This window comes from Nicotiana tabacum, chromosome 21 (genome assembly GCF_000715075.1).
Source record: "Nicotiana tabacum cultivar K326 chromosome 21, ASM71507v2, whole genome shotgun sequence".
Taxonomy (NCBI): domain Eukaryota; kingdom Viridiplantae; phylum Streptophyta; class Magnoliopsida; order Solanales; family Solanaceae; genus Nicotiana; species Nicotiana tabacum.
The window spans coordinates 82,569,899-82,595,977 of NC_134100.1; the positions used below are offsets into that span (position 1 = coordinate 82,569,899).

At 40.9% G+C, this 26,079-nt stretch overlaps 1 long non-coding RNA gene across 1 annotated transcript; it reads right to left on the reverse strand.

The window, feature by feature from the left end:
* Positions 1–11,529: 11,529 nt before the first annotated feature.
* Positions 11,530–14,537, reverse strand: LOC107830485 (uncharacterized). The gene is made up of 4 exons (XR_001658160.2): positions 14,420–14,537; positions 13,957–14,060; positions 12,016–12,091; positions 11,530–11,639 (listed from the first exon to the last, which is right to left on the reverse strand). It is a non-coding gene; the product is annotated as an uncharacterized LOC107830485 (long non-coding RNA).
* Between the last annotated feature and the right edge of the window lie 11,542 nt (positions 14,538–26,079).

Genomic DNA, 26,079 nt, shown 5'->3' on the forward strand with positions numbered 1-26,079 from the left:
CGCGAACAGGTGCACTAAGTACCGCACGGTGACCTCAACCCCGGCAAGTTCGGCAAACTTTGACAATATCATGATCACCTTGTAAACATAGGGGTCAAGCTAAGCAGGGCATACATTGTAGTGGCGAAAATATTCCTCCACCAACGGAAGGAGAGGGAACGAGTAGCCGTTGGCGAATGGGTAGGCATAGAGAGCGCAATACCCAGGACGGTGAACGTGCACTTCATCCTTGCCAGCGGGGATTAATTCTACGTGGTTGGGAAGGCCAAACTTGGCTTTGAATTCAGCCTAGTGCCTAGATGTCATTAAAGATTGAAACATCACATCCGGCGGCCATTGAAAATTGGATCTAGCATTAGGGTTATGTGGGATGATCTTCTCCACTGAAGGAAGATTCAACGGTGGCGACGGTATCCTCCCCATGAGCATGGAATAAAATAGCCAAGGAAATGTTATGGCTCTCCTCATCAACATTAGAAGGAATATTAGACATGGCTATGAATTTTCTAGGAAGCCAAGGTACGAAAGATGAGAGTAAGAAAGGAAGTTGAAGGTCAAAAGGCTAAGAAGATTTAAGAAAAGTAGAGGAACTTATGTAGAGAAAATCTAGTATGAAAGGAAGTAAAGTTTGAATAATGAAGAAGCCATCCCTATTACAGAGATGAAAGCGCGAGACCCAAAACGGCTCATCATGATTGACACAGGAATCAAAACGAAAGAAATAATCAAAAGCCATGCGTAAATCGATGCGATGCTTCGGAAACAGGCGTCATCATGACAAAGTTTGAATAATGAGGAAGCCATCCCTATTTATAGATATTAAAGCACGAGGCCTAAAACGGCTCATCATGATTGACACAAGAGTCAAAACGACACAACCAATCAAAAGTCACGTGTAAATCGATGTGACGCTTCAGGAACAGGCGTCATCATGACAAGTGACGTCATGAAGTCACTCATTTTCGTGGACAAAATGGTTCCAGCAAGTCACCCGGGAAAACCAAGAGTTTGAAATACACTACAAGAAATCAGCCTTGTAGTGGCGATTAAAGTCGCTACAAATTCCCTAATTGTCACCGCTAGAGTCTATCAGTGGTGACCTTGGTGTTGCTGCAAGTGCAACCATAACTAAATGGTATTTGTGGCGATATACGAAGTCGCTGCTAAAAATAAACTTTTAGTGGCGACATAGTTTCCACAAAAGGTGGGAATAATCTGCTACAAAAATAATTTCACAACAATAAATATTAGGTGGTCGCCACTGCATATATTACCTTTAGCGGTGGCGAAGGTCGCCACAAATGTATGTTTTGATCAGTGGAGACAATTTTCGCCACTGTAAATGACCTATAGCAATGACTTGTGTCACCACAATGATTAAACCATGTGTGAATCATCAATTTTGGTTTGCAGGTATTTCGGAATCGAATTGGAAGAAAGAATTTCATTGTGGAAGCTTTAAATTGGGAGAATTGGCCAAGTTTGACTTTTTAGCATTTGACCTCGGATTGAAATTCGAATGGTTCAATTAGCTTCGTTAGGTGATTTTTGATTTAGAGGCGCATCCGGAATATAATTTGGAGGCCCGTGGTAGAATTAGGCTTGAATTGGCGAAATTTGGAAATTCGACAATTTCGGTCGGCAGTGGAAAATTTGATATCGGGGTTAGAATGGAATTCTGGAAGTTGGAGTAGGTTCATAGTATCATTTGTGACGTGTGTGCAAAATTTGAGTTCATTCGGACGTGGTTTGATAGGTTTCGACATCGGTTATAGAATTCGTAAGTTTAGAAGGTCTTAGGCTTGAATCCCAGGGTAATTTGGTGTTTTGATGTTGTTTTCAGTGATTCGAAGGTTCGACTAAGTTCGTATGGTATTTTAGGATTGGTTGGTATATTTGGTTGAGGTCCCAGGGGCCTCGGGTGTGTTTCGGGGTGAATTTTGAGCAAGTCCGGGCATTTCCGGAACTCAGGTATAGTTCTGGTGCTTGGGATTTCGCGGACCACGGCAGAATTTTGCGGACCGTGCTTGGAAGTTCTGCAGATCCGCTAGTCCGACTTCGGAAGCCTATATCTTTTGATCTACAAGGAAATTTGAGATGATTTAAAAACGAAAGTTGTAGCCCTTCATCTCTAGTTTTCACAAGGGTAAAGAAGTCATCATTTGGACATCAATATAGAAAGTTATGGCCAAAATACTAAAGTCTAGTAGTGCAGTCCTAAGAATTTTGCAGACCGCAAATTGGGAGATCAGAGGTGGACTATATAAATGGGGTTTAGGGTATTATTACACATTTTGGACCTAGGGAGCTCGGTTTGTGGCGATATTTCATGGGTTTTGTTAAGAAATTCATCGGGGTAAGTCATTCTAACCCGAATTGGTTAAAATACATTAATATTGAGGTGGAAATTTGGGAAAAATTGTAGAAACTTCATAAAATAATTTTTTGGGATTTGAATGTCGACTCGAAGTCGGATTTGAGTGAAACTAGTATGGTTGGACTCGTGAGTAAATGGGCTTTCTGGTTTTGTAAATTTTGTTGGATTTCGAGACGTGGGCCCCGGGGCCAGGTTTGAGCCGATTTCGGGTTTTTGATCTGAATTGGTAGTTATTCTTGTGGAATTCATTCCATTAGCGTATATTGATGGTATTTTACTGATTGTAAATAGATTCAGAGCATTTGGAGGCCGAGTCGAGAGGCAAGAGCATCACGGGGTAGAGATTTGATCGATTTGAGGTAAGTAACGATCATAAATCTAGTCCTGAGGGTATGAAACCCCGAATTTTTTATCATTCTACTATTTTGAGGTGACAAACATGCTAGGTGACGGGTGTGTGGGCGTGCATTGTTGGGGATTGTGACTTGGTCCATCCCGTAGCAACTATAAAGTTTCATATTTTGTTGAAACTATATGATACTTATATGTTTTAGAAAGAGTTTCTGTAAATTGGGATGAATGCCATGTTTTGGGCCTTGTGCCAGTGTTGTGTGGACCCTTAGGGGCCTTTTCTTACTATTCTCTCATTGTTTTCGATTGAAAATCTATACTCAGTCATGGTTATACATGTTTACTGCATAACTCAGTTTTTATTACTCGGTTTTGATGCATATAAATATTATTTTGGGTATAATATCCTATTTTCATTGAAATGCCCGAGTGGCTTGAGAGGTTTATGCCTGAGTGAGGCCGAGAGCCTGATTTGTGAGGATATTTATGGGATCAGGCTGCATGCCGCATCATGTTTGATATAGGCTGAGGACCTGAGTGATTTATGCCATCATTTGGCTTGATATAGCGCTTGGGCTGAAGGAGCCCCTCCGGAGTCTGTACACACCCCCAGTGAGCGCAGGTACCTACTGAGTGCGAGTACCGAGTGACTGGGAGGCATGAGTGATTGTGAGGTATGTCCGAGTGGCACGAGTGATTGTGAGGTATGCCCGAGTGTTATGAGTGACTGTGAGGTATGCCCGAGAGGCATGAGTGACTGTGAGGTTTGCCCGAGGGACTGTATATGAGTGATGTTTTGCCCGAGGGGCTATTTATGATTTCATCATTTTTGCTCACCTTTTCATTGAGGCCTCTGTTTGAAAAATGTTGAAAAATATCTTTAAGTGATTTTACTGGAACTGGATTTAAACGAGATGATTTGATTCAAACACTGATTTTGCATGTTGTATTTTACTGAGATTTCATGATATGAACTTTATATGCTTTATTGCTCGTCACTACTGCTCAGTCCTTATTTATTGTTGTTACTTACTGAGTTGGCGTACTCACGTTACTCCCTGCACCTTGTGTGCAGATTCAGGCGTATTTGGACACAGTAGCGGCTGTTGACTATTCTGGTAGCACATTTTCCCAGGGATAACAAGGTAGCTTCCTGGCGATCGCAGCCCTGCTCTTCTCCCTCTTATCTTTCTTTAGTTGTATTTAGTTATTTTCCAGGCTGAGTTAGTCTTGATATTGGTAGACAGATTGTAGTAGATGCTCATGACTAGTGATACCCCGATGTCGGGATTTTCTTTTCCGCATTTTTGTTTTGATTTGAACTCCTTTACAAAGGTTTTTACGCTAAATAGCCTTAAAATTATCCTTGAAATGAAAATATCGGTTTGTTTTGGAATGAGCCATCTTTCCTAGTTCCACGATAGGCGCCATCACGACAGGTTAGGTTTTTGGGTAGTGACAGAGTGGTATCAGAGCCTAGGTTACATAGGTCTCACGAGTCATGAGCGGGTTAGTAGAGTCTTGCAGATCGGTACGGAGACGTCCGTACTTATCTTCGAGAGGCTGCAAAACCCTTAGGAAAATTTTACTTTCTTGTATTCTATCGTGCGGAATTGATTCAACTTGGAACATAACTCCTTGAATTCCTTCCACGCATTCGTATGCGCACATGAGTGCTCGGTATCAGTTGTACATCGCCAGCTTGTGATTCTACGAACGATGTTTGAGATGTGTTATGTGTTTTGGTGATGGACCAGTCTGGAGGACTTGAGGCCAGGTTTAGACCACAGCTTTGGCTCAGTAGCTTCAGTTTTAACCTGTACATTTGGACTCATATGTCTAGTAATGCCCCTACGAGTGGAATTTATGGCTCGATGAGCGGTGGAATGGCTTTGTGATGAGTATGATGTAACTGCGGGATGTGTTAAGATGATTTGAATGTGACAAGAAGTGTTTCCTTGAAATTTAAAGGAAGGCCATTGGGTGCTTGATTTTCATTTTGATGTGACGTACGGTCTCGAGTGTGAATGTTTTGAAGGATCTTTCACGTTATTAAATTTTGGGACAAATTAAATTCTCATGTCTTGTCAATGCGTTTGGACTCAAGAAGAGTAAGTGATTGTGTAGTAATTGTGGTTGTGAATGGGTATTTCTGATGTTGATGGATCGAGAAAGATGATCTTCGAAGAGACTTAGAGTCGGTGACATTTTATTGGTTCAGGTGCGACGGAGATGCATTTTGATTTGATGCAGTAGTTGGTAGCAAAGTATGAGGGAAGACATGACGGGAAGTGTTTTACGGTGGTTGATGTACTAGCAGGTCAAGTAGAAGAAGTAGAGGTTGAGAAGTTTCTTAAAGGAGATGATTTAACTGAAGTAAGAGTGGCAGATTGGCATATGAATTCAATGGTAGGGTAGTCGTGCACCTTGAGAAAATGTAGAATGGTTTGGAATCGTGTTAGTATGTGATTTGGCATGCAGACTCCTGGAGTGATGGTTACTGTACAAAGGAAGATTTAATATGGCAGAAAGGAGTGTGTTTGAAATGAAGAGAGGTGTGAAGATCTGATTATCGCGTCAGGTGCAATATGACTTGAGTTCGGAATGTATTGTTGAACGTACAGTTGATGTCAATAGGGAAAGTGCAAACTTATACAAATGGTGGGCGAGCATGAACTCAGGAGAATTTACGGATCTCGTGGTCGTTGCACTTAGTTCAATGTCATTGGGAGATGTCGGTAAGGAATTCCACAGGTGGATTATCTCTGGTGAGTAGTTAGCGTTGGCGTGATGTTGATGAAACTTCAGCGAGAAATATTAGTTGCTACCTGGTAAGAGGTCGAATGTGTGACTGTGGCTGGCGATTCAGAATGTTTATGTGAAGCTTAACAAAAGACTTCGAGAAGTCTGGCGGGTTAACGATGCGAGATCTTGGTAATTGAGAAGGAGAAATCCTTGCGGGTTCTAATTTTATATAATTACAGCTTGAGGCTAAGTGGGGGAGTCTGCTATCGACGAGTTGATTGCACAGTTATATGTCGTATTAGTTTCGGTTCGGGGTATACTGGTGAATCAGTTATGACTTGCAGAGGTCGAGATCAAGGATGACTCTAGTAAAGGAATTTATGGACACAAGTTGTATTACACTCTATGGTTATAGGAGGACCATAAAATAATTTAGTGGTTATTCACGAAGAATGTAGTATACATAGAGCGGGAATTTGCTCGGTTGCGTAGGATTATGGGTTACTCTTTATTTCCCTTGGGTGTTGGTGTGCTAATGGGGCACAGGTCGTTTCGGTCCGTTTGGTCGGTTAATTCAATATTTGAGTAGAGTAGATGACTCTTAAGAATGGTTCTAATGGATTCAAGATTTATATGTAGCAATTTGGAATTTTCAAGATTTATATATATGGCTAGAAAACTGGGAGTTGCATTGAACAATGTCGAGACTCGTGGCATTTTATATCATTGTGAATTATGCATTTCAGTATCAAGAAGGTGAAGGAAACAGTTTTAGGTTCACATAAAGTCTCTTCGGAGTAAGCATTTTTGGTTATGGTACTTATGGGATACATAAAAGGGGAATTCGGCGGCTTATAAGACTTAGGGCAGTGTGATTCTATGCTAGAGTTCGTAGGGCAAGTTTTAGTTAAAGATAGTAGTGTTCTAACAAGGAAAAAGTAGCAATTTGAAGGCAATTTGGAAAGGACTTGGAGAAATAGGATAGCCTGGTAGTAGGTTGGGGTAGCACAATAATGGGTATGATCGGTTCTTTGGGTACTTATGACGTGGCTAGTATCTACAAGTGTTTCGTGGCAATGCTCTTGGATTTGGAAACCTGTGTGGCTTGGTGGAGTTAGAGGAATTCAGTTCAGATAGCTCGGTTATGTGCAGATGGATTTCAAAATGTTCATGATGGTTTCTACCATGGTTTGAACCGGATTATTTCTACCGGTGTGCGGAACATATTGTGTGTTATGATTTCCTCCTAGAAAGAAGCAAGAAAGAGGTTTCCGACTAATAAGGTATGTAATTTGCTAGTGACTCAGAGTTGATAATGGAATTCTTATGCTTGTCACATAATGGCATAATAGATGTGGTGTGTTGTGCAGGAATAGGATTTACATGTACAAGGTCACAGTTTAGTTTTGAAGGGAAGGACATAAATTCTTAGGCAGCATGGACGGTTTCAGATGACTAGGTAAATGATATTACTATTTGGTATGGCTTGATGAGAGTGTACATTTCAGAAGGGGCAGTGTGTTTTGATTTATGGGTACTTCGCTGGTATTGCAGCACTCTCCCGGTTGATCGACTGTTGATATTCAAATTTTTGCCAGGTGGCACGGAAGAATTTTTAAAGTATTTCTCGTGGGATGATTGTGTATGAGAGAGGTGTTAGGCATTCAGGCGGTGGGGTGGAGTCAAATATGGTGATTCATGTGTTCTATGGAAATGGATATTGGGAGTTCTCAGGAGCAGATTGTTTCATGGTTGTGGACTGTGAAGTTGTGACCGAAGCTAGCCAGATGATAGAATGTGTTATGATTCAGCCATTGTGGACTTTCGGAGGTTATTTATCTATTGGTGGCTGATCATAGTTGATTTGGGGCCCATTGGTAGGCCCAATTAGGATATGTATTCTACACCGAGCCGGATTGGTTGGCTCCATACTGCTATTATTGAATTATGTGCCATTCGGTTGATGTGGAGCTTATTCGTGTTCTGAAATGATCTGTGAGTTACTCTTCAATGCTACGAGGAGTTGTGATTCGTTGGTTACATGCACATATGGTGCGGTTCTATTGTGACCTTATAGCAGAATTTGAGCGAGAATAGTATTGGATATTGCTTGGTTGATGGCATATTGGTCATGTTCTTTTGGGTTTTGTGTGGTATATTATCATTTGCTTCTCCATGGTTATGGTAATGCACTTTGGGTACATTTGGAATGTTGCTATCTGGTGCACGGATTGCACGGGTTGTGGCTTTAGATTGTGTTGATGTGTCATGTCACTAGAGTGGTCGTGTTAGATGAGACGAGGTCATTGGGCCTAGTATGGATGCTATAGGATTTGATTGTGGTATAATTGGGAGGATAATATCAGAAGTCAGCTTTGAAATTGGCTATAGTTTTTGTAGAAGGAATGGGAGCTCCATGACCTGTTGGTCTAATGAATGGTTATGAATTCGGTATGTTTCTATCATCATCGGCAGTGTACGAAGGTTTTAGAACGAGGTTTTTTCTGATATGAGGTTTATTACCGGCACTAGGTTGATTTGAGTCGATAATGTGATTAGAAATCATTGCTTCGAGCATTCGATCTATGCGGTATTTGAATTTGAGTATTTGATTTATGGTTACGGCTTTTGGTACAACTTATTCAGATTTATACGGTATGTAGATGCGAACTTCTAATTTTATAGGAAATTTCGGATGTTGGAAATTTGATTCGAAGGCTTATGGGCTAGGTTGAATTAAGAAATTTCAGTTATGCTGTGCTATCGGACATGTATGGGATAGGGTGACGTGGGATCAACCCCAGGTATGTGCATGGAAAAGTTACACAGCGATTTGATGGCTTTTGGAACAACTCTGGGCACGTTCGAGGATGAACGTATGTTTAAGTGGGGGAGGATGTAACGACCCGATCGGTCGTTTTGAACATTTGCATTTCGCTCGGTTGTTTGAGGGCATGAGTAGCTCCATATGATGTACTTTGACTTGTGTGAATTGTCGGTTTTGGTTTGCAGGTATTTCGAAATCAAATTGGAAGAAAGAATTTCATTGTCGAAGCTTTAAATTGGGAGAGTTGACCAGGTTTGACTTTATAGCATTTGACCTCGAATTGGAATTCTGATGGTTCCATTAGCTTCGTTGGGTGAGTTTTGACTTAGGAGCGCATCCGGAATGTAATTTGGAGGCCCATGGTAAAATTAGGCTTGAATTCGCGAAAGTTGGAAATTCGGTGATTTCAGACGGCAGTGAAAAATTTGATATCGGGGTCAGAATGGAATTCCGGAAGTTGGAATAGGTTCGTAGTGTCATTTGTGACGTGTGTAAAAAATTTAAGGTCATTCGGACGTGGTTTGATAGATTTCGGCATCGGTTGTGGAATTCGTAAGTTTAGAAGTTCTTAGGCTTGAATCCGAGGGTAATTTGGTATTTTGATGTTGTTTTGAGTGATTCGAAGGATCGACTAAGTTCGTATGGTGTTTCTGGATTGGTTTGTATGTTTGATTGAGGTCCCGGGAGCCTCAGGTGTGTTTGGGGGTGAACTTTGAGCGAGTCCGGGCATTTCCAAAACTCAGGTATGGTTCTGGTGATTGGGATTTCGCGGACCGCGGCAGAATTTTGCGGATCACGGCAGAATTTTGCGGACCGCGCTTGGAAGTTCTGCAGATCCGCTGGTCTGACTTCGGAAGCCTATATCTTTTGATTTACAAGGAATTTGGAGATGATTCAAATCGAAAGTTGTAGCCCTCCGTGTATAGTTTCCATAAAGGTAAAGAAGTCATCATTTGGACATCTGTAGAGAAAGTTATGGCCAAAATACTAAAGCCTGGCAGTGTAGTGCCAAGAATTTCGCGGACCGCGAAGTGGGAGATCAGAGGTGCACTATATAAACGGGGTTTATGGTATTATTTCATATTTTGGACCTAGGGAGCTCGGTTTGTGGCGATTGTTCGTGAGTTTTTCAAGAAATTCATTGGGGTAAGTGATTCTAGCCCAAATTTGATTAAAATACATGAATATATCCATGATTTCATCATCTGATTAGTACTTTGAAGTGGAAATTTGGGGAAAATAGTAGAAATTTCATAAAATGAATTTTTGGGATTTGAATGTCGATTCAAAGTCGGATTTGAGTGAAACTAGTATGGTTGGACTCGTGAGTGAATGGGCTTTCTAGTTTTGTAAATTTTGTCGGATTTCGAGACGTGGGCTCGTGGCTGGGTTTGAGCCAATTTCGGATTTTTGGTCTGAATTGGTAGTTTTTCTTGTGGAATTCAACATATTAGCGTATATTGATGGTATTGTACTGATTGTGAATAGATTCAGAGCATTTGGAGGCCGAGTCGAGAGGCAAGAGCAACGCGGGTTAGAGATTTGACCGGTTTAAGGTAAGTAACGATCGTAAATCTAGTCCTGAGGATATGAAACCCCGGATTTATATCATTCTACTATTTTGAGATGACGCACATGCTAGGTGACGGGGGTATGTGCGTGCACTATTGGGGATTGTGACTTGGTCCGTCCTTTAGCAATTGTAAAGTTTCATATTTTGTTGAAACTATATGATACTTATATGTTTTAGAAAGAGTTTCTGTAAATTGGGCTGAATGCCATGTTTTGGGCCTTGTGCCAGTGCTGTGTGGACCCTTAGAGGCCTTTTCTTACTATTCTCTCACTATTTTCGATTGAAAATCTATACTCAGCCATGGTTATACATATATGTTTACTATATAACTCGGTTTTTATTACTCGGTTTTGATGCATATAAATGTTGTTTTGGGTTGAATATCATGTTTTCACTAAAATGCCCGAGTGGCTTGAGAGGTTTATGACTGAGTGAGGCCGGAGGCCTGATTTGTGAGGATATTTATGGGATCGGGCTGCACGTTGCAGCATGCTTGATATAGGCCGAGGGCCTAAGTGATTTATGCCATGATTTGGCTTGATATAGCGCTTGGGCTGAAGGAGCACCTCCGGAGTCTGTACACTCCCCCAGTGAGTGCAGGTACCTACTGAGTGTGAGTGCCGAGTGCTAAGTGACTGGGAGGCATGAGTGATTGTGAGGTATGCCCGAGTGGCACGAGTGATTGTGAGGTATGCCCGAGTGGCATGAGTGACTGTGAGGTATGCCCTAGAGGCATGAGTGACTGTGAGGTTTGCCCTCGGGGCTGTTTATGATTTCATCATTTTTCCTCACCTTTGCATTCAGCCTCTGTTTGAAAATTATTGGAAAATATCTTTAAATGATTTTACTAGAACTAATTTAAACGAGATGATTTGATTCAAACACTAATTTTACATGTTATATTTTACTGAGATTTCATGATATGAACTTTATATGCTTTATTGCTCGTCACTATTGCTCAGTCTTTATTTATTATTGTTACTTACTAAGTTGGCATACTCACATTACTCCCTGCACCTTGTGTGCAGATTCAGGCGTATTTGGACACAGTAGCGGCTTTTGACTATTCCGGTTGCAGATTTTCCTGGGGATAGCAAGGTAGCTGCCTGGCGATCGCAGCCCTGCTCTTCTCCATCTTATCTTTCTTTAGTTGTATTTAGCTATTTTCCTGGCTGAGTTAGTCTTGATATTGTTAGACAGATTATAGTAGATGCTCATGACTAGTGACACCCCGATGTCGGGCTTTTCTTTTCTGCATTTTTGTTTTGATTTGAACTCATTTACGAAGGTTTTTACGCTAAATAGCCTTGAAATTATCCTTGAAATGAAAGTATCAATTTGTTTTGGAATAAGTCGGCTTGCCTAGTTCCACGATAGGCGCCATCATGACAGGTTAGGTTTTTGGGTCGTGACATTATCAGAAGATAAACTTGTGGATGATCCAAACACTAATGATATAGACTCACCCTGGCCAATCTTCAAATCAAGGTATAGACTCATCAAGAAGATAAAAGTTAAAGGAGAAGAAGTCGAAAAGAAGATAGGAAGCCAGTCTCAGAAGAATTTTCAGGAAGAAAGAAAGAAGAAATGTCGAGAAGGAAAAAGAATTGTTAAGAAGGAGCAGAGCAAGTACCTGTTGCATTCTGGTCATGAAAGTAGCAAATAGTTCTTGTATCTTCTTTTTCACTTCTAGCTAGATCCTTACGGGTATGTTGGATCTCCCAGACTTTATCTGGTGTGTTTATTTCTCCAGAAATAGAATTTCTCTACAAGATAGTTCAAAGAAAATATATATAAGCAAATATACAAATAACAATATGCATATGTGATAATAGGGGAATAATATATTTTCATCGTAGATTCCTCTACTTCTGCAAAAGACCTTGTACCACAAACATGCTTAGTTATTTGCTTTTCCCTATTTTTTTTGTTCCTCTCATTTGCAACCTACAATAAATCAACAAATTAATAAACAACCATTCTAAGATTGTATTTCTAAAGAAGGCCTTTGGGGAGGGCTACAAGAGATATGTCCTATATGTAGAGGTCCTTGACTCTGGTTACATGATTGTCCCATCTCTAGAAATGCCTTAGTAATCCCTATTGATTGTATTTGTGGCTGAGACGCCGCTCTAGAATTACCACGTCATTGGAATTTTTCACGACCACAGATTGTGCCGCCTCTCCCACTTTTACCTCGTCCAGTTCCTTTCATTTTCTGAAACATCACATAAAAAGGAAAGGGCTGATTAAAATAGAGAAAATATCAATTCATATAGTAGAAAACTAAAATCAGTTAATTGATAAAAACGTTAGAACAAAGTACTGATTTTACCTCACTTCTGATTCTATTATGAAATTAAAGATTTAAACATCATGAATAAATTACATTCAGTCTAATAAGGACAAAAATACATGAAACTTTCTAAAATAAAATGCAAACATAAAGCTACAAGCATCACGAACTAATATCATTGTAAGTCTAATAATTACAAACATACAAAGAACTTTTCAAAATAAGATATAGATAAAACTTTAAGCATCAAGAACTACTTCACTGTTGGTTTAATAAGGACAAAATACAGAAAATTTTCAAAACATAATATAGACATCTATATCATCAGTCTTTTGCTTCTTAGTCTTCAAGAGGATGTATCGGTGTCCTTCCCATCATCATCATCATCAAATAACTCTTCTTCACTATCTTCACTCTCAGATATATCTATATGCTTGTGATTAATAAAATCATCTTCCTCATTGTGTATATTGTTTTGAAAAAAACAGTAATTCGAGGAAGAACTGCAGCAACTTAGTCATATAGATTAACCACATTAAACTATAAAGTGTGTTATAATAGGAAAAAAAGGGTCATTCCTTCCTGGTCCTAATTTGTTATATCAACAAAGATTATGGTAATCATGTTCTTGCACTACATCAATAGTTATTGTTAAATTAAAAGCAAGAACAATAGTTTAGAGAGTCACTAAGAAAAAAAATTTCTCTGAAGTAAAACGTAAATTAGAGTAATAAAAGCAGCAAAAAAAACTTGAAAAATGAATTTAACACAATACCAAAAACTGATTTACTACGCGAATATAAATTAGTACACTATCAACTACAAGTCATTTTCACATACCTAAAGCGGCAACAATGTAGCAGAAATAATAAGAAAAGATACTTAACTGGTTTGACAAATAAATTACAAATATAAAATGCTTTCGTTTGAATACAATAAGGGAAAGACACAAGGTAAGCCTCTTATTTTTAGCAGAAACAATAAGAGAAAGACACTTCCGATTGTAATTTTAATTTTTAAGAGAACCCAAATCTTTAATCTAACATAAGAGCCTCTTACCCTAGCTCCATTCTTCTCCAAGCTTCATGTAATGCCAATGGAAAACATGGTAAGCCTCTTTATATAACATTAAGAAAGAGCTCTAAAATTAGCAATTATCATTTGACGCTGAATCTTCTATAGGATAGTTAATTGAAAAGATGCAACAGTACTAATGGACATGAATGTTTATCTGAGGAAAAAATCTAAAAAATTGAGATAATAGATAAATAGGATCCTTGCCCAAAACATTCTACCAAGTCATCTCCTATTTTTCCTACTCTAAACTCCTTTTTTTTATGAAATAATTGACTTCATTGATTTTATCAAGAAGATGCAAATATTACAAGAAGCAGCAGAGGCATAGAAGCTTCAAAAGGTAAAAAAGATCACATGTTAGCTTACTACATATATGTTATCTTAGATACAAAGAGCTAACAAATTTCAAAAAGGTTTCGGGGGATTCTACAGGGGAAATATTTGCCCAGCTAAATAAAAATAAAAGGTATTTAGCTTTTAGGGTGTGGTTAGGAGTTGATAGTCCATCTAAACACCTTTTCTAGATGATCAAGAAATCATATTACATTCAAATTATTGTTTAAGTGTCCAAATATATGCATTTACCAAAGAAGTATTATGTTTTCTTATAACCTTATAGTAACATATATGTGCCTTATTCGTAAAAGAAAAAAAATAATCATGGAATACCAACATGCAATAGGTCTCTCAAGAAGAAGCTTTTAACTTACCCAAAAAAGAGACACGTGAGAATTCTGTCAAGACTGAAAATCAATAATAACAACACCAAATAGGCTTCAAATGAGTCTTTCTGCATGATTTTCTTTTTGTATTCCTGTAAATTATCAAATGGTTCAGAGAAATTCAAGATGAAATCTGAGAATACAAATGTAAAATCATAGAAATAAAAATAATCCCTAACTGCATGTTGAAGATTTTACCTTACAGAATACAAAATCCTTATAAAAAAACCCAAACATAAATTTATATATAAATTAATATGGGCTTTCAGTTAAACATATGCACAAAACTTAGAAAAGTGACTGAGATTAGGGAAAATATTAGGTCACCAGCGGCTATATGAGATTATGGAGAGAAATCGGATATGCGATTCTTCCTCCACAAAACTCGATTATGCACATCAGTTTTTTTCCTAAAAGAAAAAAGGAAAAAATTAGGGATTTGACAACAAACCTGATAAATAAGATTCACATCTTGATTTGAGAGATTTAGAGTTGGGTGAAATTTTAGCAGAGAAGAGATTTTAGAGAGAGGGAGGAGAGATTTTAGAGAGAGAAGTGTTTGAGCGTCTCTGTTTTGTGTCCTTTAATTAGGAAGAGTTTTATTTATTTTATTTTGTTATTTTCAATTAAAATATAAGGGTTCTAGTAGCGACCCAGTCGCTGCAATAGGAATTTAGCGGCGACAACTTAAAAAGTCGCCACAAATAATATGGAGCCAAAATTTTAGTTTGAGCGGGACTGAAAATTTCAGCCACATTAGAGGCGACCTCTGAAAAATCGCTGCTAAATAATCACTTTTAGTTGCAATCTTTAAACTCACTGCTAAAGGTATAACAGTTGTAGCAACATATATAGGGTCGTCGCTATATGGTGCAGCAAAAAATTCAATTTATTGTAGTGATATACGGTCCACAACAAGCCACATCGCCTGTTTGTTACAACGACCACGACCACTGTTATCCTCTCATTGAACTCACTCACGAAGACGGGGACTAACTTTATGAGCTAAAAATTGTCTTAATTATATATGAGCCTAATCAATATTAAGAAAGCCTTCGAAGGCCGCCACTTGTCATAAATTTGGTTTCAACGAAGGATGAAGGTGAGGTCGATGGCTCAACAAAAGTCGAGGTCGAGGACGAGTATTCCCTTTAGCAGAGTAGTGACAGTTAGTTTTAGAAATAGGACTTTAAAGAGAAAATCCAATGAATATTCCTCCAATATGTACTATTAGGATTTTTGTGGCCCATATGCTCATATAATAGAAAGATATGTGGTTACAGAAGGGGATTTGGACACTCATTGAAAGAAAAAATAACGCATTGACATTCTATAGAGATTATTGCTTTATCATACACATACAAAATACATATTTTCTTCAGATCTTTTATCTAATTTTTCTCTCACGATCCAAGCAGAATCCGAATATTCAAACGCTTATCAATCATTTATCATTGTCAGAAAGAACATCAAAGAATCTCATCTTTTTCGGGTGATTCACACGCTTTTATTTACATAAATGTCATTCATTACTATTTATTATTATTTAATACTACCTCCTTTATATTTGGATCACTAAATATAGTATTATTATCGTCATTTATTGCTACTCAAATAATATCCACGATATCTCGCTGCAAAATTGGTTAATATATCTTTTGGATATTAATATTGGTTAAGATTAACTATATTTTATTAGAAAATTTAATTGTTTAAACCTAAATTTAAATTTTGGGTCAAACAAGGTTCCACTCTACATACCCTTCATTTGTTTTTCGTTTTCTTTTTCTTTTCTTTTTTTCTCTCTTTCTCTAAGACAAAAATAGTGTCCATAATTTTTGGGTTATTACTGGTGCATGTGGGGTTGAAATGGTGATGAACGTGTATATGGGTTTGTGAATTCTGGAGGTATGTAGAAGAAGGAATCTAGTTTGTATTGATTTTTTATCTTCTATATGGGGTGTCACACCTCTTTCTTCCCGAGGGGATATGGAGTTTTTCTAATTTAAGTGACATTAATCGAAGTGGGATTATTTAATTAATCATAGTCGCCACTTGAAATAATTTATGGTGTCCCAAATCACCGGTTTATTTTAAATACCAAATCGAGGAAATTTAACTCTATTTATGGTCCGCGAACACAAAATACCAGGTAAGAAATTCTGTTAACCCGGGAGAAGGTGTGAGGCACTCCCGAATTCCGTGGTTTTAGCATGATCGCTTAACTATTAATACTTGGCCTAATTATCTGATTTAATACATATTTGAGACCTATTGTGCATGTTTACCTTTTAAACCGCTTTTAGTATTTATGAAATTAGTTTGAACAAGTCGCGATGTCGCACATTCGATTTTTTGTACACATTACAAATCGCACCACGTGAAATGCACCCGCGAGTTATGACATGTTAATTTTATTATTAATCGAAGTTATGGTCGGGTCACATGAAATGCACACCCGAATTGGAATTTACGTATCGAGACCATGCCACGGGAACCGTACCCATAGTCACGATGATTATTTATTATTGATCGCGCCTAAAGCAACTACGATGTTTATGAATATTAACGGCCTAATGTAATGACCCGGCCGATCATTTTGAGAGTTAGAGCCCCGAACCCCTATTAACTGCTTTTCCCAAATCTACTTCTGCTATTGTGACTTGCCGGGATGATTGATTTTGAGTTTCAGAGTATTTTGGGACACTTAGTCCCTAAATGAGAGCGTAAGCCTTAAGATTTGAACCGTAGTCAGAACTGTGTGAAGACGACTCCAGAATAGAATTTCTTTGCTTCCGTTAGCTCCGTTAGGTGATTTTGGGTTTAGGAGCGTGCCCGGATTGTGTTTTGGAGGTTCGTAGCTCATTTAGGCTTGAAATGACGAAAGTCGAATTTTTGTAGTTTTGGGCCGGTAGTGGAATTTTTGATATCGGGGTCGTTTTCCGATTTCGGAAGTTGGACTAGGTGCGTAATGTTGATTATGACTTATGCGTAAAATTTGAGGTCAATCGGATGTGATTTGATAGGTTTCGACATCGGTTGTAGAATTTTGAAGTTTCAAGTTTTTTAGGTTTGAATTGGAGGGTGATTCGTGATTTTAGCGTTGTTTGATATGATTTGAGAGCTCGAGTAAGTTCGTATGGTGTTTTAGTATTGGTTGGTATGTTTGGTCGAGGTCCCGGGGGCCTCGGGTGTGTTTCGGATGCTCAACGAGTCATCTTTGGACTTAGAGAAGTGGCAGATTTCTGGTGTTTTATTGCAGAAAAATCCTTCATCACGTTCGCGAGAGGTGCCTCGCGATCGCATAGAGCATCTGGGAAAGGCAGCGAAGTTGTTCTTCGCGTTCGCGATGTTGTTCCCGTGTTTGCGAAGGTGTAGGACCTTAAGCCTACGAGTTCACGATATGGTCCTCGTGTTCGCGTAGAGGTACGGGGCAGAGGAAGCTTCGAGTAGTTCGCGAAGAAGAATGCACCTGGGCAGAATTTAAGGTTCAAAAACGAGGGTTGAGTTCATAACACAAAAATTTGATTGAGAGCTCGGTAAAAGGCGAAATTTGGAGAGATTTTCGGAGGACGTTTTTGGGTAATGATTCCTAACTCCTTTATGGTTATATTCCACTAATCTATGGTTGATTTCATCATTTAATTTCGGATTTGGGGTGAAAATTGAGAAAGATCCTTAGGCCGAATTTTGGGGTTTTGATCGAGATTTTGGTATCGGATTTGAGCAATTTTGGTACGAGTAAACTCGTGAGTGAATGGGTGTTCGTATTTTGTGACTTTTACCCTATTCCAAGAGTGGGCCCGGGGTGACTTTTTGGGCGTTCTTCCTAATTTCACGCTTTAGCTTTCAATTAATTAGCTAAATTAGTTACTCGTAGTTATATTTATATTATGCAATTTATTTGAATAGATTCGGGCCATTTGGAGTAGGATACTCGTGGCAAGAACTTGTTATCGAGGTAATTTAAGCGGTTCGAGGTAAGTGGCTTGCCTAACCTTGTGTTGGGGACTTTCCTCTTAGGATGTCTTGATATTATTTGGTGTGTGGGCGCCGCGTACGTGAGGTGACGAGTACGTACACGAGCAGTTATTACAAAAATCTTGTTTATCCTTTTTAAATCATAAATTGCTTCTCTTATTAAATTGCACTAATATGCTTAATTGTTTAGTATAGACTAGAAAAGCATGTTTACGTGTTTTAACTGCCTATTTGACATTCTGTGCGCTATGCTTAGTTAAATCCCTATTCCATTATCTGTGCTCAGTATAAACTATATAACTCGATGACATACCTGTCATTTCATCTTGCGTTGCATATTTAAATTGGGACTACAGACGTATTTCGGTAGATCCCCCCTATCTTGCATATTTACTTTGGGACTACGGACATATTCCGGGAGATCCCCCAGCACTGCATATTTACTTTGGGACTATAGACGTATTCCGGGAGATCCCCCTGTACTACATATTTACTTTGGGACTACGGACGTATTCCGGGAGATCCCCCAGTACTGCATATTTACTTTGGGACTACGGACGTATTCCGAGAAATCCCCCTATACTGCATATTCATTCGGAACTACGGGACGGTATCCCGGGAGATTTTCCACTGTGTTTACCTTGTTTTGAGCCGAGGGCTCCCTTCACTGTTAAATGTTCGAGAATTTCTTTAACTATGTTACTGTAAATTTTACTTATATCTTTTACTGTTTAATTTATTATATTTACTCCGGTAGGGCCTTGACCTGACCTCGTCACTACTCAACCGAGGTTAGGCTTGGCACTTACTAGGTACCATTGTGGTGTACTCATGCCCTTCGTGCACATGTTTTAGTGTGCAGATCCAGGTACGAGCTATCAGCCTTGGGGTTAGTGCGTGCTGCTGATTCTAGGAAATTTCAAGATACTTCTGCTTGCGTCCGCAGATCTTAGGAGTTCTCTTCTACTCCCTCGTCTAGAGACTTTCCTTATTATCTTCAGACTTTTGTATAGAGCTACATAGATTATAGCAGCTTGTGACTTAGTGATATTTCGGGTCTTGGAAAATTATTTTGTATATGCCGAGTGGTACTACTTTTGGTTATTCACAATATGCTGTTTATCTTTAAAATATTGTGTTTTCTTTATATTTTTCGCAATATTAGGCTTACCTAGTCGTAAAGACTAGGTGCCATCACGACACCTTACAGAGGGTTAATTTGGGTCGTGACAAGTTGGTATCAGAGCACTAGGTTGATAGGAGTCGCGAGTCACAAGCCGGTTTATTAGAGACTCGCGGATCGGTACGGAGACGTCTCTACTTATCTTCGGGAGGCTATGTAACTATTAAAAACAATCATATTTCTTTGATTTCCTTGTCGTGCGAGATATTGACATCAAAAAATTCTAAGATTCTATTCTATTCTTTCTCACAGATGGTGAGGACCCATACCGGGAGGACCGACGATCAGGCATCCGAGCCCCATGTTAGAGCCGCCAGAGGCCGGGTTCGGGGTAGAGGACGACCACGTGGTGCAGCCCGAGCACCTGCGAGAACTGCATCAGAGGAGCCCCAGCAGCTCTAGCTGGAGGGCCAGCGCCGGAGATCCCTATTGCTACTCCAGCCCTCCAGGAGACTTTAGCTCAGTTCTTGAGCATGTTCAACACTCTGTCTCAGGCTGGACTATTTCCGATAGCTCCCGCTATATCTCAGGCCGGGGGAGGGGCACAGACTCCTGCAGCCCGCACTCCTGAGCAGAGGGTCAAGGTTGATCAGGCCCTAGAGTATATTCCTATGCCCCCAATGGCTCCGGTTCAGCATGAGATCAGGGTAGCTGCTTCTGAGGCAGAGCAACTCAGATTTGAGAGGTACAAGAAGTACCACCCACCTACTTTCAGCGGACTAGCTTCAGATGATGCTCTGGATTTTCTTGAGGAGTGTCATCGTATTCTCCGCACTATGGGCATTGTGGAGACGAGTGGGGTTTCTTCCACCACTTTCCAGCTGGGGGGAGCAGCATATCAGTGGTGGCGTGCCTATGAGCTGAGTAGTCTGGACGAGGCAGCCTCACTCACTTGGACTCAGCTTTCAGAGATGTTCTTGCATGAGTATGTTCCTCAGAGCCTTAGAGATGCTTGGCGCGCAGAGGTTGAGCAGTTACGTCAGGATGCTATGACTGTGTCAGAGTATGCAGTCCGTTTCAGTGAGTTAGCTCGCCATGCACCGGCTCTGGTTGCTACAGTCAGAGAGAGGGTTCGTCGCTTCATTGAGGGACTCCACCCCACTATTCGGACCAGTATGGCCAGGGGGGTGGAGATGGACATCACTATCAGCAGGCAGTGAGCATTGCCAGGAGGGTGGAGGGCATGTTTGCGTGGGACAGAGAAGAGAGAGAGGCCAAGAGTTCCTGAGAGACTGGTCATTATTCAGGAGCTCGTGCACTAGCAGCACGCTATGGTAGGGGTTTTGTGAGTCGCCCTGTTCATTCAGCTCTTCCAGCAGCCAACAGTGTTCCAGCTCCTCCTAGACCTCAGAAGCCCTATTATGCACCGCTAATATCCAGTATGCCTCCTACTCGAGGTGATATTACCGGCCAGTACAACAGGCCAGGTCCGAGTCAGTCTCAGCCGTCGCACCCTCCGAGAGGTTGTTTTGAGTGTGGTGACACTCGTCACTTGGTTAGAGATTGCCCCAGAGCCAGGAGGGGTGCACCTCCACAGACTTATCAGTCTCCACGTGCTCCACTGGGTCCTCCGACCATTCTTCTAGCACCAGCTGCCACCCCACCTCCTCAGCCAGCTCAAGGTCGAGGTCGGGGAGGTCGAGGTCACCCTAGAGGGGGAGGCCAAGCCAGGTACTATGCCCTTCCAGCCCGATCAGAGGTCGTTGCTTCAGATTCGGTCATCATAGGTATCGTCCCTGTCTGTCATAGGGATGCATCGGTATTATTTGACCCAGGCTCTACGTACTCATATGTGTCTTCTTATTTTGCTCCACACTTAGGGATTATCTCGGGATTCTTTGAGTTCCCATGTTTATGTATCTACTCCCGTGGGAGATTCTCTCATTGTGGACCGCGTATATCGATCGTGTTTGATTGCTCTTAGTAGTTTTGAGACCAGAGCCGCTTTGTTATTACTTAGTATGGTAGATTTTGATGTTATCTTGGTCATAGACTGGTTGTCGCCCCATTATGCTATTCTTGATTGTCACGCTAAGACCGTGACGCTGGCTATGCCAGGTTTGCCAAGATTAGAGTGGAGAGGTACCTTAGAGTATACTCCCTGCAGGGTCAATTCATTTCTTAAGGCTCAGCGAATGGTTGAGAAGGGGTGTGATACGTATTTGGCCTATGTGAGAGATGTTAGTATTGATACCCCTACAGTCGAGTCAGTTCCAGTAGTGAGGGACTTTCCAGATGTGTGTCCAGCTAATCTTCCAAGCATGCCGCCCGACAGAGATTGATTTCGGCATTGATTTGTTGCCGGGCACTCAGCCCATATCTATTCCTCCTTACCGTATGGCTCCTCCTGAGTTGAAGGAGCAGTTGCAGGAGTTGCTTGATAAGGGTTTCATCAGGCCGAGTGTATCACCTTGGGGTGCTCCGATCTTATTTGTGAAGAAGAAGGATGGTTCTATGCATATGTGTATTGATTATCGACAGCTGAACAAGGTTACAGTGAAGAACATGTATCCTTTGCCTCGCATTGATGATTTATTTGATCAGTTACAGGGTGCCAGGGTGTTTTACAAGATTGACTTGCGTTCTGGCTATCATCAGTTGAAGATTCGGGAGCCGGATATCCCGAAGACTGCTTTCAGGACCAGATATGGTCACTATGAGTTTCTTGTCATGTCATTTGGGGTGACCAATGCCCCAACAGCCTTTATGCATTTGATGCACAGTGTATTCCGGCCTTATCTTGATTCCTTCGTCATTGTGTTTATTGACGACATCCTGGTATATTCCCGGTCTCGGGAAGATCATGAGCAGCACCTGAGGACCATGCTTCATACTTTGAGGGAGAAGAGGTTGTATGCAAAATTTTCTAAGTGTGAATTCAAGCTTGATTCAGTGGAATTCTTGGGCCACATAGTGTCTTGTGATGGGATCAAGGTAGATCCAAAGAAGGTGGAGGCAGTGAAGAGTTGGCCTAGACCGTCATCAGCTACGGAGATCCGCAGTTCCCTTGGTTTGGTGGGGTATTACCGTCGCTTTGTGGAGGGATTTTCATCCATTGTAGCACCTATGACCAGGCTGACCCAGAAGGGTGCTCCGTTCAGGTGGACCGAGGAGTGTGAGCAGAGCTTTCAGAAGCTCAAGACAACTTTGACTACAGCCCCAGTATTAGTATTGCCTACAGGTTCGGGGTCCTACACTGTCTATTGTGATGCCTCGAGGATTGGCCTAGAAGCGGTATTGATGCAGGACGGTAGGGTGATTGCCTATGCGTCTAGACAGTTGAAGGTGCATGAGAAGAATTATCTAGTTCATGATCTCGAGTTAGCAGCTATTGTTCACGCCCTGAAGATCTGGCGTCATTATTTGTACGGTGTTCCCTGTGAGATTTACACTGACCATCGGAGTTTGCAGTACTTGTCCAGGTAGAAGGACCTTAATTTGTGTCAGCGGAGGTGGTTGGAGCTACTTAAAGACTACGATATCACTATTTTGTACCACCCGGGGAAGGCCAATGTAGTGGCCGACACCTTGAGTCGCCGGGCAGAGAGTTTGGGGAGTTTGGCATATCTTCCGGCAGTTGAGAGGCCCCTAGCCTTGGATGTTCAGGCCTTAGCCAGCCAGTTGGTGAAATTGGATATTTCAGAGCCTAGCCGGGTATTAGCTTGTGTGGTTGCTCGGTCTTCTCTTTATGACTGTATCATGGAGCGCCAGTATGATGATCCTCATCTTCTAGTTCTTCGGGACAAGGTTCGGCGAGGTGATTCCAGAGATGTGACTATTGGTGATGATGGTGTGATGATGATGCAGGGTCGGATCTGTGTGCCCAATGTAGATGGGCTTCGGGAGTTGATTCTTGAGGAGGCCCATAGCTCGCGGTACTCCATTCATCCGGGTGCCGCGAAGATGTACCAGGACTTGAGGTAGCACTACTGGCGGAGGAGGATGAAGAAGGATATAGTTGGGTTTGTGGCAAAGTGTCTCAACTGTCAGCAGGTCAAATATGAGCACCAGAGTCCGGGTGGGTTACTTCAGAGGTTAGAGATCCCAGAGTGGAAGTGGGAGCGGATCACCATAAACTTTGTAGTTGGACTTCCACGGACTTTGAGAAGGTTCTATGCTATTTAGGTGGTCATGGATCGGCTGACCAAGTCAGCTCATTTTATTCCAGTGTTGACCACTTATTCTTATGAGAGGTTGGCTGAGATTTATATCAAAGAGATTGTCCGCCTTCATGGTATTCCAGTATCCATCATTTTAGACAGAGGTACACAGTTCACATCCCGATTTTGGAGAGCCGTACAGCAGGAGTTGGGTACTAGGGTGGAGTTGAGCACAGCCTTTCACCCTCAGACGGACGGGCAGTCCGAGCGCACGATTCAGATTCTTAAGGATATGCTCTGTGCCTGTGTGATGGAGTTCGGAGGGTCATGGGACCAATACTTGCCACTTGTAGAGTTCGATTACAACAACAGTTACCAGTCCAGCATTCAGATGGTACCGTATGAGGCTTTGTATGGTAGGCAGTCCCGGTCCCCAATGGGATGGTTTGAGCCGGGCGAGGCCTGATTGTTGGGTGCAGATTTGGTCCAGGATGCCCTGGATAAGGTGAAGGTGATTCAGGAGAGACTTTGCACAGCCCAATCCAGGCAGAAGAGTTATGCAGACCGTAAGGTTCGTGATTTGGCATTTATGGTTGGTGAGCGGGTCTTGCTTCGGGTATCGCGTATGAAGGGTGTCATGAGGTTCGGGAAGAAGGGCAAGCTGAGCCCAAGGTTCATTGGTCCTTTTGAGATATTGCGGCGAGTTGGGGAGGTTGCTTATGAGCTTGCCTTGCCTCCCAGCCTAGCAGGAGTTCACCCGGTATTCCACGTGTCTATGCTCCGAAAGTATCACGGTGATCCGACTCATGTATTGGATTTTAGCTCAGTCCAGTTGGACAAAGATCTATCTTATGTTGAGGAGCTAGTAGCCATTTTGGACAGGCAGGTCAGAAAGCTCAGGTCAAAGAATATTGCTTCAGTAAAGGTCCAGTGGAGGGGTCAGCCGGTCGAGGAGGCGACTTGGGAGACCGAGCAGGATATGCGCAGCCAGTACCGTCTTCTTTTCACAGTTTCAAGTATGTCTTTATACTCGTTCGAGAACGAACAATTGTTTTAAGAGGGGGAGGATGTAACGACCCGGCATGTCGTTTTGAAAGTTAGAGCCCCGAACCCCTATTAACTGCTTTCCCCTATTGAGAGTTGAGAGTTTTAAGAGTGTTTTTTCTCTCAAAAGTATTTTCGGCAAGAATCAGTTTGTATTTGGCTAATTAATTTGAAAAGCACTTCTGAGCAGCAATTAGTGTTTGGCTAAACTTTAAAAAATTGCTTCTAAGTGTATTTTTCTCAAAAGTACTTTTCAAACTGTTTCTGCTTCTCCTCAAAAATACTTTTTTTTTTTTCAAAAGATTGGCCAAACACCTTAAATTTAGAAAACAAACATGGTTTGACCAAAAAAAAAAAAGAAAAAAAAAACTTGACCAAACGGGTTATTAGTCTTACGAAATTGGACTTGAGTGGGAACAATTTTCATGGTCCATTACCTCATTTTTCACCCAAGATGATGACCTTGATTTTGGCCAGGAATTCCTTTATCGGTACTATTGCCCCCGTATGTGAATCACTTGTGATGAATAATTCTCTTGGTTATCTAGACCTATCTTCAAATTTTCTATCAGGACAACTTTCATACTGTTGGAGATATGGGAAGAATTTGGAAGCATTGATATTAGCAAATAAGAGCCTATCAGGGGAAATACCTCATTCAATCGGATATCTTGCTAATCTCATCTATCTGCAATTACAAGGCAACATTTTCTCCAAAAATCTGCGTTCATCATTGGAGAACATAGCTGGACTAGAAATTCTTGATGTTTCCAAAAATAGTTTATCTGGTAATATACCATTTTGGATAGGGAACAGTTTAAAGAGACTAATGATTCTTAAATTAAGCAGAACCAAGCTTTACGGAAACAATCCCTGGCAATGATTTGGCTGGAAAAATTCCATCTGGACATCAGTTTGAAACCTTCTATATTGATTCTTATGTTGGGAATCCAGGCTTGTGCGGATTCCCGCTCTCACGAGTCTGCTCGGATCATTTAGATGACGATATTACTCACTGTGATAAGCAGGAAGTGCAGGCTGTTAAACACGGAGAAAACAACTGGCTGGAGGAATTTTCATTCTATATTAGCATGGGAATTGGAGTCAACACAAGTTTCTGGGTATTTTGGGCTACTCTAATGTTGAAAAGGTCTTGGAGATATGCCTATATGAGGTATCTGGATAACATGGGCAACAAGATTTATGTGTTTGCTGCCATAAGATTGAAAATTAACAAGCAGCAACGAGGGACGAGGGTGAGCAACCATCAGAAGAATAAAGTTTGTCCAGATCGAGCATCCGGAAAACAGTGATGTATGTTTGGTTTTTCTGTTTGCCGAGGGTCTTCCGGAAATAACCTCTCTATCATCATAAGGTAGGGGTAAAGTCTCTCTATCATCATAAGGTAGGGATAAGGTCTGCGTACACTTTACCCTCCCCAGACCCCACTTGTGAGATTTCACTGAGTTTATTGTTGTTGTGTTGTTGTTGTTTAGTTTTCTGTTTGGCCAGTTCAATAAAATTTGTTGTGAGGTTCTCATTTTGGTTTAATTTCGTCAAGTGATTTAGTATGTTCAATAATATCTTTTGGTTTTGTAAAACCTTTCTACTTATTATGTTTTCATGCTTAGTTGCATATTTTCCTTTTATTCTCTTCATTTTCTTTTATGATATTAGTTAGACATTTTAGTTATAATGAAATTTTCGTTCGTGAGATCATATTCAAAAACATCTTTTGAAGGCCGTAATGAAAATGGAGCAATGTACATAAAGTTATATATAAACAAATGAAATAGTTGTATC